The sequence below is a fragment of the Phacochoerus africanus genome, chromosome X (assembly GCF_016906955.1).
Source record: "Phacochoerus africanus isolate WHEZ1 chromosome X, ROS_Pafr_v1, whole genome shotgun sequence".
NCBI classification, from domain to species: domain Eukaryota; kingdom Metazoa; phylum Chordata; class Mammalia; order Artiodactyla; family Suidae; genus Phacochoerus; species Phacochoerus africanus.
The window spans coordinates 1,516,953-1,530,717 of NC_062560.1; positions in this window are offsets into that span (position 1 = coordinate 1,516,953).

The window sequence follows — 13,765 nt, forward strand, 5'->3', positions numbered from 1 at the left end:
GTACTAAAGCAGCATTACAGCCACCGAGACAGTAAAAATCGCAGTGTGGCCACCAGGGTGGTGAGAAGGAACACCTGCCCCTGAGGAGGAGGAAGAAGAGGAATGATATGGCAAGCACAGTAACAATGTAACCTTATTAACAGTGGTGATTTACATATCAGTGTACACTACAATGATAGATTATATTAAGGTAACAATTATAACAACTATATAATGATAATTTTAAATATGTTGTAGGAAGTAGGAAGTCTAAACGGGCTGTATTAGCACAGTTACATTTTAGACCAAAAATTATATCTTATCTGTATGAAAGTTGTAGTTTTTAGAGAATTGAGAAGCAGAAGAAAATACAGAATCAATGTAAATCATATTTAAAATATCTTGCAACTGAAAAATAAGAATGTAACCTTATTAATAATGATTACAATTATATATTGTATATATAACAATTATATAATTGTATTATTACAGAGTAATAAAACAATTATATAATTATTATAGATTAATAAAACAATTATATAATTATAGATTAATGAAACAATTATATAATATAGATTAATGAAACAATTATATAATTAGATTAATGAAACAATTATATAATTAGATTAATGAAACAATTATATAATGAAACAATTATATAATTAATGAAACAATTATATAATTAGATTAATGAAACAATTATATAATTATAGATTAATGAAACAATTATATAATTATAGATTAATGAAACAATTATGTAATTATAGATTAATGAAACAATTATATAATTAGATTAATGAAACAATTATATAATTAGATTAATGAAACAATTATATAAAAAATTTGTTATATAATTTTAATTACATAATTGTTACAATTTTATAATTGTATAATACATGATTATATAATTATAATCATGTAATGATAATTTTTAATTATATATTTATAAACATAACAATTTTTATTATAATAGTATGAGTTATAAAAGCTTTAAAAATAATAATACTCTTACCACAATGAAAATAATAGCTTTGATTTAACTTTTATATACCGTTTTGTATTAATATATATTATTACTCATAATGATTTCTGTTAAAAATAATATTTATAACAAGTAAAATAGACATCATTTCAATGGTGTGTCTTAACATATCTAACTGGTGTTACTGTTAGGGAGAAATCTCTCCTAAAGCAGAGAATCCAGTAGCTCTGGGCCTGTGGTGACAGGAAGGAGGGCTGCTCATTGTGAACTTAGGGATGGGGGCATAGGGGTGAGAAGATGCAGGTCATGGTTGTCCTGATGAGGATGAATCATAGCCGCTGGCTCAGGCAGGGATTCCTGGTGCAGCACACTCACCCACCCTCACAGTCACAGTGCCAAATGGAAGAGTGCCTCAGTCAGCTCCCCTGCCTCTCTGGGTGTCATGCTGCCCTTGAAGCTCAGGGACATCTGTGGCTGACCAGTCCCCCTGTGAGTCTCAGGCCCTCTAAGGATGATGAGCCTTGGGGACCCAGTGGGGACAGGGCTGTGACTCATCTTTGTAGAAGCCTGGAAATGGAGGGGCAAGGAAGGGACCACAGTGGGTGACCCAGCAGAGTGTCCCCCATTGGCCTGGGGGGGAGAGCAGTAGAGACAATGCCTGTGTCCATCCTAAGCTCTGCCACCCAGGTCCACCTAGGGTGGATGCTAGTCACCCGGGCCTGTGCTCCAAGGGCCCTTCATGGCCCCCTGAGTGCCTGTGATCTGCCTGGGGGCATCCAAGACAGGAACGCCCAGGCTGTGCCTTCAGGCCTTGTTCGGTCTCATCCACGCGGCCCTGTGTGCGTTCTGCCCGCTGGGGTCCCGTGGTGGAGAGATGCCCATCCTGAGCGCCAGGGGCTCTGCAGCAGCACGTGTGGTCCCGACACCGTGACGGTTGCACGGATGGTAGCTTGTGTACCTGGGTGTGGGACGAGTTTTACTGCTGTTGCACAATGTACAAGGCTACTGGTTCTGTTCATCTTTTTCCTGATCAGATCATTGTTTCTGAGGCAATAGAAGCTTAATAACCAGAACAAGAGCCAAAGGCATTTTTGCTAATCCAGGCACAGTTGATTTATAATGTCGTGTTAGTTTCAGGTGCACAGCAAAGGGATTCAGCTGCGTAAAAGTATGTTCTCAGGTTCTCTTCCCTTCTAGGTTATTAGAAGACAATACAGTTCCCTGTGCTGATCAGCAGGTCCTTGCTGTTTACCTGTTTTATATAAAGTAGTGTGTCTATTGATCCCAAATGTCTAAAATATCCCCCCCACCCTATTGGTAACCATGAGTTTATGTTCTGTCTGTGAACCTGTTTCTGTTTTGTAAATAAGTTCATTTGCATCATAGCTTAGATCCCACGTATAAGTGATAACACATGATGTTTGTCTTTCTCTGACCTCACTTAGTACGATAATTTCTAGGTCCATCCATGCTGCTGCAAGGGGCATGATTTCATTCTTTTTTATGGCTGAGTAATATTCCATTGTGTGTCTATGTTTTCTCTCTATACCATCATCTTCATCCACTTCTCTGCTGATGGGTGTTTAGGTTGCTTCCATGGCTTGGCTACTGTATTCAGGGCTGCTGTGGGCGGGGGGGAGCATGTGTATCTTTTGGAATTAGTATCTTCGTCTTTTCCAGATACATGCTCAGGAATGCGATTGCTAGATGAGAGTGATTTACAACGTTCTATCAGCTACAGGTGTACAACATCGTGATTCAGTGCTTTTATAAATGATGCTCCATTTAAGGTTATTGTAAAATCTCCAGAGTTCCCTGGTGGTGCAGTGGGTCAAGGATCTGGTGCTGTCACTGCAGTGGCTCAGGTTGCTGCCATGGTGCAGGTTCGATCCCTGGTGCAGGAACTTCCACATGCTATGGGTGCACCAAAAACAAATAACTAAAAATCTCTAAGTTATTTTCCAACAGCATGAAGTGACTCCTGACCCTGGCCATGGCAGAAGCAGCCGGTGGTAGCCTTGTTCTTTAACAGGTTACAGCCAGAAATGCTGGGTGAGACACGGAATGCGGTGGTCTGAGACCTCTGCATCGGGTGGACAGTCAGGACTTAAAGCAGTGGCGCCACCAGGTTGAAGAGAGTCTCCCCCCAAATCTGTGTCCCTCTGGAATCTCAGAAGGTGACCTGTCTTTGTGAATGTCACAGGTGAGATGAGCTGCCACTGGAGCAGAGCGGGCAGTTAATCCAATGACTGGTGTCTTTGTAAGAAAGGGGGACATTGGGGTAGTGTGTCTCCCCGCCAAGGGGCTCCCAGGCTCACTGGCAAACCCAGGAGGCTGGGGGAGGGGCTTGTGTCAGGCACCACCCGCCCCTCCCTCACGGGGAGCAAATCTCTGTCTCTAAGCATCAGGATTGGGTGACTGGCCACGAGTTCTCCCACCTGTGACTCTCTGTTCTTGAAGTCATGCATCTTTGAACCAAGGACCAGCAGCTAAACAGGAGAAGGCAAACGTGGGGGAGGAGGCTGCCCCTACGGGACTTCTTTTCTTTTTAGGGCCGCACCTGTAGCATATGGACATTCCCAGGATTGGGGTCGAATGGGAGCTGCAGCTGCCAGTCTACACCACAGCCACGGCAATGCCAGATCCCAGCCGTACCTGCAAGCTACACTGCAGCGTGCAGCAACATCAGATCCTTAACCTACAGAGCAAGGCCAGGGATCGAACCCTCATCCTCACAGACTCTATGGCAAGCTATTAACCCACTGAGCCACAAAGGGAACTCCATCATCTCTGACTATCAAGTGAGGTTTAAAATGGGCAGCCGTGGGAATCCACCCCAAGCTGCATTCCTGGCCCCTGTCCTTTAGTTTCTCGTCTTTTGACCTCGTACAGAGGAGCCAGGGTAGGACCTGAGGGCTCTGTAAGGTTTTCTGTGGGAAAGCTGTTAAGAATGCTTTCAAAACCCAAACTGAATCCTCGGGGAGATGAACAGCTCTTCCCTGTGGGGTCTTAAATGCCAGTCACTTAAAAAATAAAAGACAACTTCAGGAATTCCTTTTGTGGCTCAGTGGGTTAAGAACCCAACTAGCATCCATGAGGGTGAATGTTGGATCCCTGGCCTCGCTCCGTGGGTTAGGGATCCAGGGTTCCCGTGAGCTGTGGTGTAGGTCTCAGACACAGCTCAGATCCCACATCCCTGTGGCTCTAGGTGTAGGCTGGCAGCTGCAGCTCCAATTAAATCCCTAGCCTGAGAACTTCCATGTGCTGCAGGTGCAACCCTAAAAAAAGTAAAACAAAAAGCAAACAAAACCCTTCAGATATGACCTCCAAACTTCAATTCGATGTCAAACTCCTACGAGTGAGAGGAGGTTATTACTTTTCAGAAAAGTAAACTGCCTAGAAAAACGACAGCCCAGCACCCTCCCCGAGGCCATAGCACCCATGTTAACAGGCAGTGGAAGGCCTCTTAGGGTGGCCAGTTCACAACCTGCCTTTGGAGAGGCTGGTGGTCTCAGAAGCCAGGGTGGAGGAGGGTCCTTTGCAGACGGGGGGAGGGGACCTACTTTGGATGCGCGAGATTCTCAAAGATCAGCCACGTTCTTCATCAGCAAAGGGTGGTTTTCCCTCTGAAAGGGAACCAGTTGCTGGTGAGATGCCCAGACTCTCCCGCGTTCTGCCAGGAGGAATGTGGCACTTCACAGCAGCTCTGTGGGCAGATTCTGGAAACACAGGAGCTGTCATTGCTGGGCAAAATAGAGGAAAGCAATCTACAGGAGAGACCCTGGGGGATTTCAAAGTCCTTGGGGAGTTCCCATGGTGGCCTGGCAGGTTCATGACCGGATGTTGTCTCCATGAGGATGCAAGTTCGATCCCTGGACTTGCTCCATGGGTTAAAGATCCAGTGTTGCCATGAGCTGTGGTGTAGTTTGCAGTTTCAGCTTGGATCCTGTGTGGCCATGGCTGTGGGGTAGGCTGGCAGCTGAAGTTCCTATTCGAGCCCCAGTCCAGGAACTTCCATGTGCCGCAGGTGCAGCCCTAAAAAGGCAAAGTCCTTGATAATAACCTATAAGGGAAAAGAGCCTGAAAAGAGTATGTGTGTGTATGTATACCTATGTGTGTATATGTGTGTGTGAGTATATAACAGAATCAGTGTGCTGTGTACCTGAAACATGACATTGTCAAGTGACTCTGCTTCAGGTTTTTTTAAGTCCTGGATAGAATCCGATGTCCAGGAGCTTTCACCTGTTCCCAGCCGTCTCTACCGCTCACCCCTCTAAGCCCTAATTACTTTCCGCCAGGCACGAGGTCATTGGACACACCAGTCAAGACAAAACACTGGTTACATGTTGGCTTCTCCATCAAAGAAGCCCCACTGCATATGCCTTAGACAAGTCTTAGTGTTTGAGGGCACAGGAGATTTTCATTGACTCAGACTCCATGACCCAAGGGAGTCTGAAGCCCAATGCCGTCATCTCAGCCTGGAATGATGAGTCCAGACAGGTCAGATGCAAAATGCAGCAGGGAAAACGGCTGCCCTGGAATTTGCCCCAGAGGAGCGGGTGTGCCAGGCGCAGTCCTGGCCCCAAGCCCATGATTTGGGGATGATGGCTCTTGACCTTTCGGGGTGGCAGGTTTGGTTTGGTCAGGGTGCTTTCTGCCAAACACGGCACCGTGTGCTGCTTATGGCAGGCAGAGCGTCTTCATTGGTGGTGATGGCAAGATATTGATCCCGGGCAGGAGTCCCCCCTGGGGGTTTACGTGTAGCCCAGGAAGGCGATGAATCTCCTTTATGAACACGACATAAAGTAATCAATGCGTTTGGCAGATTCATTAGGATGTTAAAAAGGCTTGGAGAAGAGATGGAATGCCTCAAGAATCCATTTAAAAGGAAGAGTAATAGGGTTATTATATCCATGCCAGAATATTTTACCAAGAACGGCCAGCATCGCAATATACATCACGTTCTGCTTATAGCAATAAAAATCGGCACACAGGGAGCAGGTGTGGAAAAAGACAAACTCATGAACATTTGTGAATGGAAGAAACAGCCCAAGGAGCTTTAAGACCTTGGGATGAATTGGGATGAATTATGTTAAATCTTCCAGAGCTTTCTACTCAGACCAAGGGGTTTTTCCTTTTTCTTTCAAACTAGTTTTATTTATGTTCTTACCCTCTTAGAAGGTAAAATTTTGTTGTTGTTTTCAAAATTTTAAGTTAAAAATCTCCCATTCAGCTTGGTAAAACTGCTTAAAAGTAAAGGTTTTTTTTTTTTTTTTTGGAGTTCCCGTCGTGGCACAGCGGTTAACAAATCCTACTAGCAACCATGAGGTTGTGGGTTTGATTCCTGGCCTCGCTCAGTGGGTCAAGGATCCAGTGTTGCCGTGAGCTGTGGTGTAGGTCACAGACGCGGCTCAGATCCCACGTTGCTGTGGTTCTGGCGTAGGCCGGCAGCTGCAGCTCCGAATAGACCCTAGCCTGGGAACCTCCATATGCCACGGGAGCAGCCCCAGAAAAGGCAAAAAGCCAAAAAAAAACTGCAAAGGAGAGCAAAGAAAAAAGTCAACTACCTCTAAAAGTAAATAGGAGTTCTCTTGTGGTGCAGAGGGTTCAGGACCCAGCATTGTCACTGTACCAGCTTGGGGTGCTGCTGTCATGGAGGTTCAATCCCTAGCCCAGGGATTTCTTCCATATGCTGCAGGCACAGCCAAAAAAAAAAAAGAAAATTTTAAATTTAACCGTTTTTCAAAGCCATTGAGGTAATTTTTTTTATAATTTTTTTTATTTTCCCACTGTACAGCAAGGGGGTCAGGTTATCCTTACATGTACACATTACAATTACATTTTTTCCCCCATCCTTTCTTGTGTTGCAACATGAGTATCCAGACATAGTTCTCAATGCTACTCAGTAGGATCTCCTTGTAAATCTATTCTCAGTTGTGTCTGATAAGCCCAAGCTCCCGATCCCTCCCACTCCCTCCCCCTCCCATCAGGCAGCCACAAGTCTCTTCTCCAAGTCCATGATTTTCTTTTCTGAGGAGATGTTCATTTGTGCTGGATATTAGATTCCAGTTATGAGTGATATCATATGGTATTTGTCTTTGTCCTTCTGGCTCATTTCACTCAGGATGAGATTCTCTAGTTCCATCCATGTTGCTGCAAATGGCATCATGTAATGTCCATCGACAGATGATTGGATTTGGAAGATGTGGTATATATACACAATGGAATACTAAGCCATTGAGGTAATTTTTAAAAGCATTTCAAGTGAGGGAAGGGCTGAATGTGAACTGCCTCTGCATGACGCAGCCTCTAAATGAGATCAGCCTTTCGGAGTTCCTGTCGTGGTTCGCTGGTTAAGGAATCCGACTAAGAACCATGAGGTTGTGGGTTCGATCCCTGGCCTGCTCAGTGGGTTAAGGATCTGGCATTGCCGTGAGCTGTGGTGTAGGTTGCAGACGCGGCTCCGATCCCACGTTGCTGTGGCTCTGGCGTAGGCCGGTGGCTACAACTCCAGTTGGACCCCCAGCCTGGGAACCTCCGTATGCCACAGAAGTGGCTCTAGAAATGGCAAAAACACCAAAAACTTTTCTTTTTCTTTTAGTATTGACAATACTTAGAATGATGTTTTGGAGTTCCTATTGTGGCTCAGCAGGTTAAGAACCCGACATGGTCTCTCTGAGGACGCAGGTTCAATCCTTGGCCTCAGTGGGTTAAGGATCCAGTATGGCTGTAGCTGCGGTGTAGGTCGCAGCTGCCGCTTGGATCCTTCATTTCTTGGATCCTTCATTGCTGTGAGTGTGGTACAGGCTGGCAGCTGCAGCTCCAATGCGACCCCTAGTCTGTGAACCTCCATACGCCATAGTGCAGCCCTAAAAAGACAACACAATAAAAATTAAAAATGTCTAAAAATTGTTTAAAAGCATTGAGTTAAATAATCTTTAAAGGGCATTGAGTTAAACTAATTTTTTAAAGCCACTGAATGTAATATTTCAGTGGGGCAGGAGGGCTGAGTGTGAATTGTATGTCTATGAACCTGCTTCCAAGTAAAATTAACTTTTTAAAAAGATGTTGACAGTATTGAAAATCACGTGTTTATCAGAACAGAGCTTGAGAAAGGCAATAACGTCTGGAACTTGGGTTTCCATCAAGAGGCAGAGCCCTCTGCCTTCCGGTTTCCTGAGGTGACAGGCTGGCAACCAGAGAGAAATGCAGGATTGTCCCCTGTCCCTCCTTCCCCAGGAAGGTCAGGCGACCACGTCCTTAATCTTCCGGGCAGGGAACGGCTGCAGGGCACGAGGGTCAGGCTCAGAGCTGGGAGGGGTCGGGGGTCTGGTGGAGAACTCTGTCGACAGGCAGGATGGACGCCTGTGAGGGGGGTTGGAAGGAAGCCACTGCAACCCTCCAAAGTTCCTGCTCACCTTGACCACCTAAGCACGGGGTAAGGACAACGTGTGGCCATAGGCCATAGGACTGTGTGACCCCATGTCATGGTTTTGGAGAAGCAAAATCCCTGGAAACTGAAGTCCCGTGAGGTGGAGCTGGCATCCTCTGAGGTAGCTTGTTTATCTCCATCAGGGCTGGCCCCCAGCAGGCTCTGTCCCAGTGTCATGGGTGCCCAAGGGTTGGTTGGAAGATGCCCTGTGCCCCTTTAAAATTGGGTCTCCAAGACAGCCAACTGGTACATGAAAAGGTGCTCAACATGGCCAATCACTTGGGAAATGCAAATCAGAACTATGAGGAGATATTCATTGCAGCTCTATTCACAATAACCAAGACGCGGAAATGACCTAAAGTTGTGATATCATATGTTTGTCGTCCTCTGTCTGACTTTGCTCACTCAGGACGATCATCTCCAAGTGCATCCATGATGCAGGCAATGCCATGAGTTTGTTCTTTTTCATGGCTGAGTAATATTCCATTGTGTATATGGAGCACATCTTCTTTATCTATTCCTCTGTCGATGGACTTTCAGGTTGTTTCGATGTCTTGACTACTGTGAATAGTGCTGCTGTGAACGTAGGGGTGCATGGATGTGTTCCAGTTAGGCTTTCTTCCAGATGTGTGCCCAGGTATGGGATGGCTGGATCACATGGTAGTTATGTATTTAGTTTTTTGAGGAATCTCCATCCTGTTTTGCATAGTGGCTGTACCAACTTATGTTCCCACCAACAGTGTAGGAGGGTTCCCTTTTCTCCACACCCTCTCCAGCATTTTTTTTTTATTTTTGCTTTTTAGGGCCGTACCTGCGGCATATAGAAGTTCCCAGGCCAGGGGTCAAATTGGAGCTACAAACCACAGCCACAGCAACACCAAATCCAAGCCTGCATCTGTAACTGACACCACAGCTCCCAGCAATGCTGGATCCCTAACTCACTGAGTGGGCCAGGGATGGAACCTGCATCCTCATGGATCACGGTTGGGTTCATTTCCACTGAGCCACAACAGGAACTTCTCCCCAGCACTTATTATGTGTAGAAGGTCCACTGCATTTTTAACCAGTTCCTCTACCGCTTCAAACGCTGGCCCCACAGAGGTGCGCTCAGGGAAAACACTGCTGAATTTGCAGAGACGATTTGCAGTTTTGTCATTACTTGTCTGGGTTAACAGGAGCCTCTCAGCCTTGGTCCCATTTATGGAAGAACAAATCCAAGAGCCGTTTTCTTTGCACCTTCCTGATGTTCAAGCAGAATGTTGTAGTGACTTTATTTGTGTGTCATGACACATCGGCTGTGGTTTCAGGAGTTGGTCTGAAACAGCACGTGAATCATGGACCAGCTTCCGCTGGTTTGGCCCCTTCAGTGGGTTGTTGATTGCTTACCTTGAAATGGCACCAGCTTCAACTGGTTTTGCCACCTTGAGGAGGTTGCTGATTCATCAAATCTTGAGTTATTTTACAGGGACAGCCCGGTACCTGTTCAAGACAGAAGCCCACATCTCCAGAACGATCCCAGAATCATGAATCTTATGTCTGCAGAAACTAAAGAATAGAAAAGTTGCCAGTGCCGCCCTTGACAAGGCGGGAACTCTTTCAATGGGGAGCATCTGGCTTCAGCCACAGGGGTAGCATCTATGGCCTGACTCAAGACTAGCCAGTCAGCTTCCCCAACTCCTTGAACTCCACCCAGCCTCTGGATGGAGGAGACAGGTTGGAGAGCCTTGCTTCTGGGCGCCTTGCTGGTTGACCGCACGGCAACGCTCTTCCTCTTACTAAAGCTGGTGCCGTGGGGTTGGCTTCTGCGCGTGTCCGACGGGGAGCCTCTGCTTGGTGACAATCTGAGCGTTTCTCACGTGCCCAGTCACCTGAGCATCAGGCGTCTCAGCCAGTACGCACCCCACACGCCCCGCTGGCCGCTCAGGAGGTCTGAGATGTGGGTCCCAAGGGATGACGGAACACTGGTGCTATTTTTCATCAGGCTGTTGTGCAGGATCCTCCTTCGTCCACCGGACGCAAAGGTAAGAAGGCTGGTGCCTCTGCGTCTGCAGCCTGGGCTCGATGTCCACGTGCGTCCTACTGAGTCACGTTCAATCCCGTCCAGCCTCCCCTGCTTCAAGTAGGTTTACCGGGGAAAAAGACAGAGCAGAGGAGAATGTAACACCTCCAGGAATTCTTGTCTACATGGCCTGTGGTGGCGCTGGATGGCATAGGACAACCCAGACCACTCCTGGTCCCGCTCTGCCCATCAGTCTGGGTTTTTTTTTTTTTCCTGCCTCATCTTTTTATCCAGCCCAGGCAGTGGTCGCTCATAGACTTGATCTGAAAGCCCTCAAAGAAACAGGCTGAATTTTTTTTAAGTAGAATTGATTTACAATGTTGTGTTAATTTCTGCTGAACAGCCAAGTGATTCTGTTACACATGTGTGTATGTTCTCAGGTTTTTTGTTGTTTTTTTCCTTTTTGTCTTTTAGGGCCATACCAGTGGCACATGGAGGTTCCCAGGCTAGGGGTCGAATGAGAGCCACAGCTGCTGGCCTACACCGCAGCCACAGCCACAGGGGTTCTGAGCCGCGTTTGCAGCCTACACCACAGCTCACGGCAATGCCGGATCCTTAACCCACTAGGGAGGCCAGGGATCGAAGCCGCATTCTCACGGATACCAGTTGGGTTCATTTCCGCTGAGCCACGATGGGAGAGCCTATGTGTTCTTATGTATATTCTTTTCTATTCAGGTTTATCGGGGAGACTGGATATAGTTCCCTGTGTTGTGCAGCGGGACCACAGCATTTTGAATTCTTAATGAGTTGGACAGTTGTCAAAGCAAGGGGGAGAATCCAGACTAAATACTGTCTGGATGTGAAGATGTGTCGTCTAAAGACTGGAATCCTATGTCTTCTTTCAATTATTAAATTTTATTGAAGTATAGTTGGTTTTCAACATTGGGAGAGTGGGGTCCTATGTCTTTAGAGTCTCAGCTTTAGGGAAATGATGACATTTTAGCTCAGCCACTCTGCCTTCAGGGGAGGTTGTTAAAGACAGAGCGAGGGAGAGGGTCTCGGGTGACCAGCTTGGGGACACTCTTCGGGCTGGTGGGCGGTGAGGTCGCTGGGAGTCAGCGTCATCCCCCTTCTGGCTCCAGCCGGTCTGGGGTGTCCGTGCTGGTGGGCAGCATACAGCTCACTTCTTCCACCTGGCGGGGGCTCTAGCACCTGCAAAACAGCTCAAGGACACAGCTCAGAATATTCTCCATAGTCCTGGAGGAAGAATAAAGGGATCGACTTTGTTGAATGGACAAGTATTATTATTCTTGCTTGACTGTTTTTCTTTGTTTCTGCATTTTTTCATTTCTCTAATTAAATTTACTCTTCAGGTGTGGGGTCCGTAGATGCCAACTAGGACACGGAGAATGGATGAGCAATGAGGTCCTGCTGTCCCGCACAGGGGACTCTGTCCAGTCTCTTGGGATAGACCAGGATGGAAGATGATATGAGAAAAAGAAGGTATATGTGTGTATGCCTGGGTCCCTTTGCTGTACAGCAGAAATTGGCACAACAGTGTCCATCGACTCTCGTCTGATAAAAATTTAAGAAAACGCAAGGTGATTGCATTCTGTAACGGTGGGCCCATGGCAGGGATTTCACAGTCTCATGAGTCTTAGAAAATTGTGTGCGTGACTTTGTTTCTGGCAAGTAAATTTAACGTGGTTTCTGCTGAGGAAGAAAAGGTTGTTACGAGGAATTGGTCACTAAAATACAGCCCACGGAAAGGAAAGGAGCATGTTCTGGGGGTTTTTCCTCAAGATTCTGATTCATGATTTTGTGACAACTTTAGCTGCACAGAGGCAGCTGACAAGGGTCCTGGCCTTCAGCTGTGCCCGCAGGCAAGCAGGTCACTCTGTTACCGGCCTGGGCGCCTGGATTCTTCAACCTATAGAAATGGATGGGGTCAGAGGGGGGAATCAGGCCAGGCTTCGCTGAGGTTCTGGCTGCAGCAGGGAACAAGTAACAGGGGCCCTGGCTCGCTTCCCAAGGAGGTGGGCCGGTCCCTTAGGTGGGGTGAGGGTGGGTGGGGCTGGAGGGGTGGTCTGCCCACCCCCTTGGCGGAGCCCTGTGCGGGGATCAGGCAGGAGACCCTGCTTTGACTCTTAGCATCTCAGAAGTGATAGTTGGATTTTGGTCTGTTTGTATCTTACTGTTGATACTGCTGTTTTTAGTATGTTTAAAAATGCCTGCTATTTTTAGTCCCTTAGACTTTCTTTGTATCTGTTGCTCCAGGAGCCAGGTCCCTCCTGGTACCAGCACTGCAGCAAAGGGTCCCAGGTCCCAGCCTGTCTCAGCTGGAATTCCCAGGGTTTCAGGAAGGGGCGTCTGGGCTGGTGTATACAGTAGGTTACAGGTGCCAGTGTGGCTGTGGTACACAGTCGGTGCGTATGCTCCCCTTTTGGTTACCGGTCAGAGATGGCTCTGCCTGCTGCTCACCCACTGAGGGCTGTGTGGCATTTGGTGGGCAACAGTGCCAGCTGCGAGTATTCGTATTGACACTTTGGGGCCAAAAGATACAAATGCTTTTCAATTCAAATAGGAATCAGGGAACTGCGACCTTCGCATGGTCTTGCTTGCAGGCCATGTTCTTGTCCAAATGTATTACATCTTGTGTTGCCTTTTTGCTTTTTTACTGGCTGTGCCCCCAGCCTACATAAGTTCTCAGACCAGGGATTGCACCTGAACCACAGGCGTGACAAGGTGGAATCTGGGCAAGGCCACCAGGAAACTCCCTTTTTTTTTTTGTTTTTCGTTTAATTCCATAATTCCATTTTTCAAACATAAATAGCATTTTTTAATTGACCCTAACAGGAGGTTTTCTCGTATGTCCCACAAATTGCTAATTGGGACCTACAGACATTCTGATTGCTGTAATTTGTAAAAGTGTTTCCTTGAGGAGTGTCCTGGTGGCTCAGTGGGTTAAGGACCTGGTACTGTCACTTCTGTGGCTCAGGGTCCTGTCCCTGGCCCGAGAACTTCCACATGCCATGGGCACGGCCAAAACAAAAGTGTGTGTCTGTCAAACCGTGATGTATTAATTCGTCTGCTTGGGCTGAGTTAAACGTACTGCAGATCGAGGCTTTAAATAGATATTAATTTCCCGGTTCTGGAGGCTTGAGTCTGAGCCCCAGGGCCAGGCAGGGCAGGTCCTTCCCAAGGCCTCTCTCTCCTGGGTGTGTCGACGGCCGTCTCCCCGCCGTGTCCTCACAGGGCCGTCCCTCCGTGCGTGTCTGTGTCCTGACCTCTTCTTTCCAGGACCCCTCTTTAAAGAGCCCTTCTCCCACGTCTTCTCTGGGTCAAGCATGGGTACATGTGAAATCCAATGATT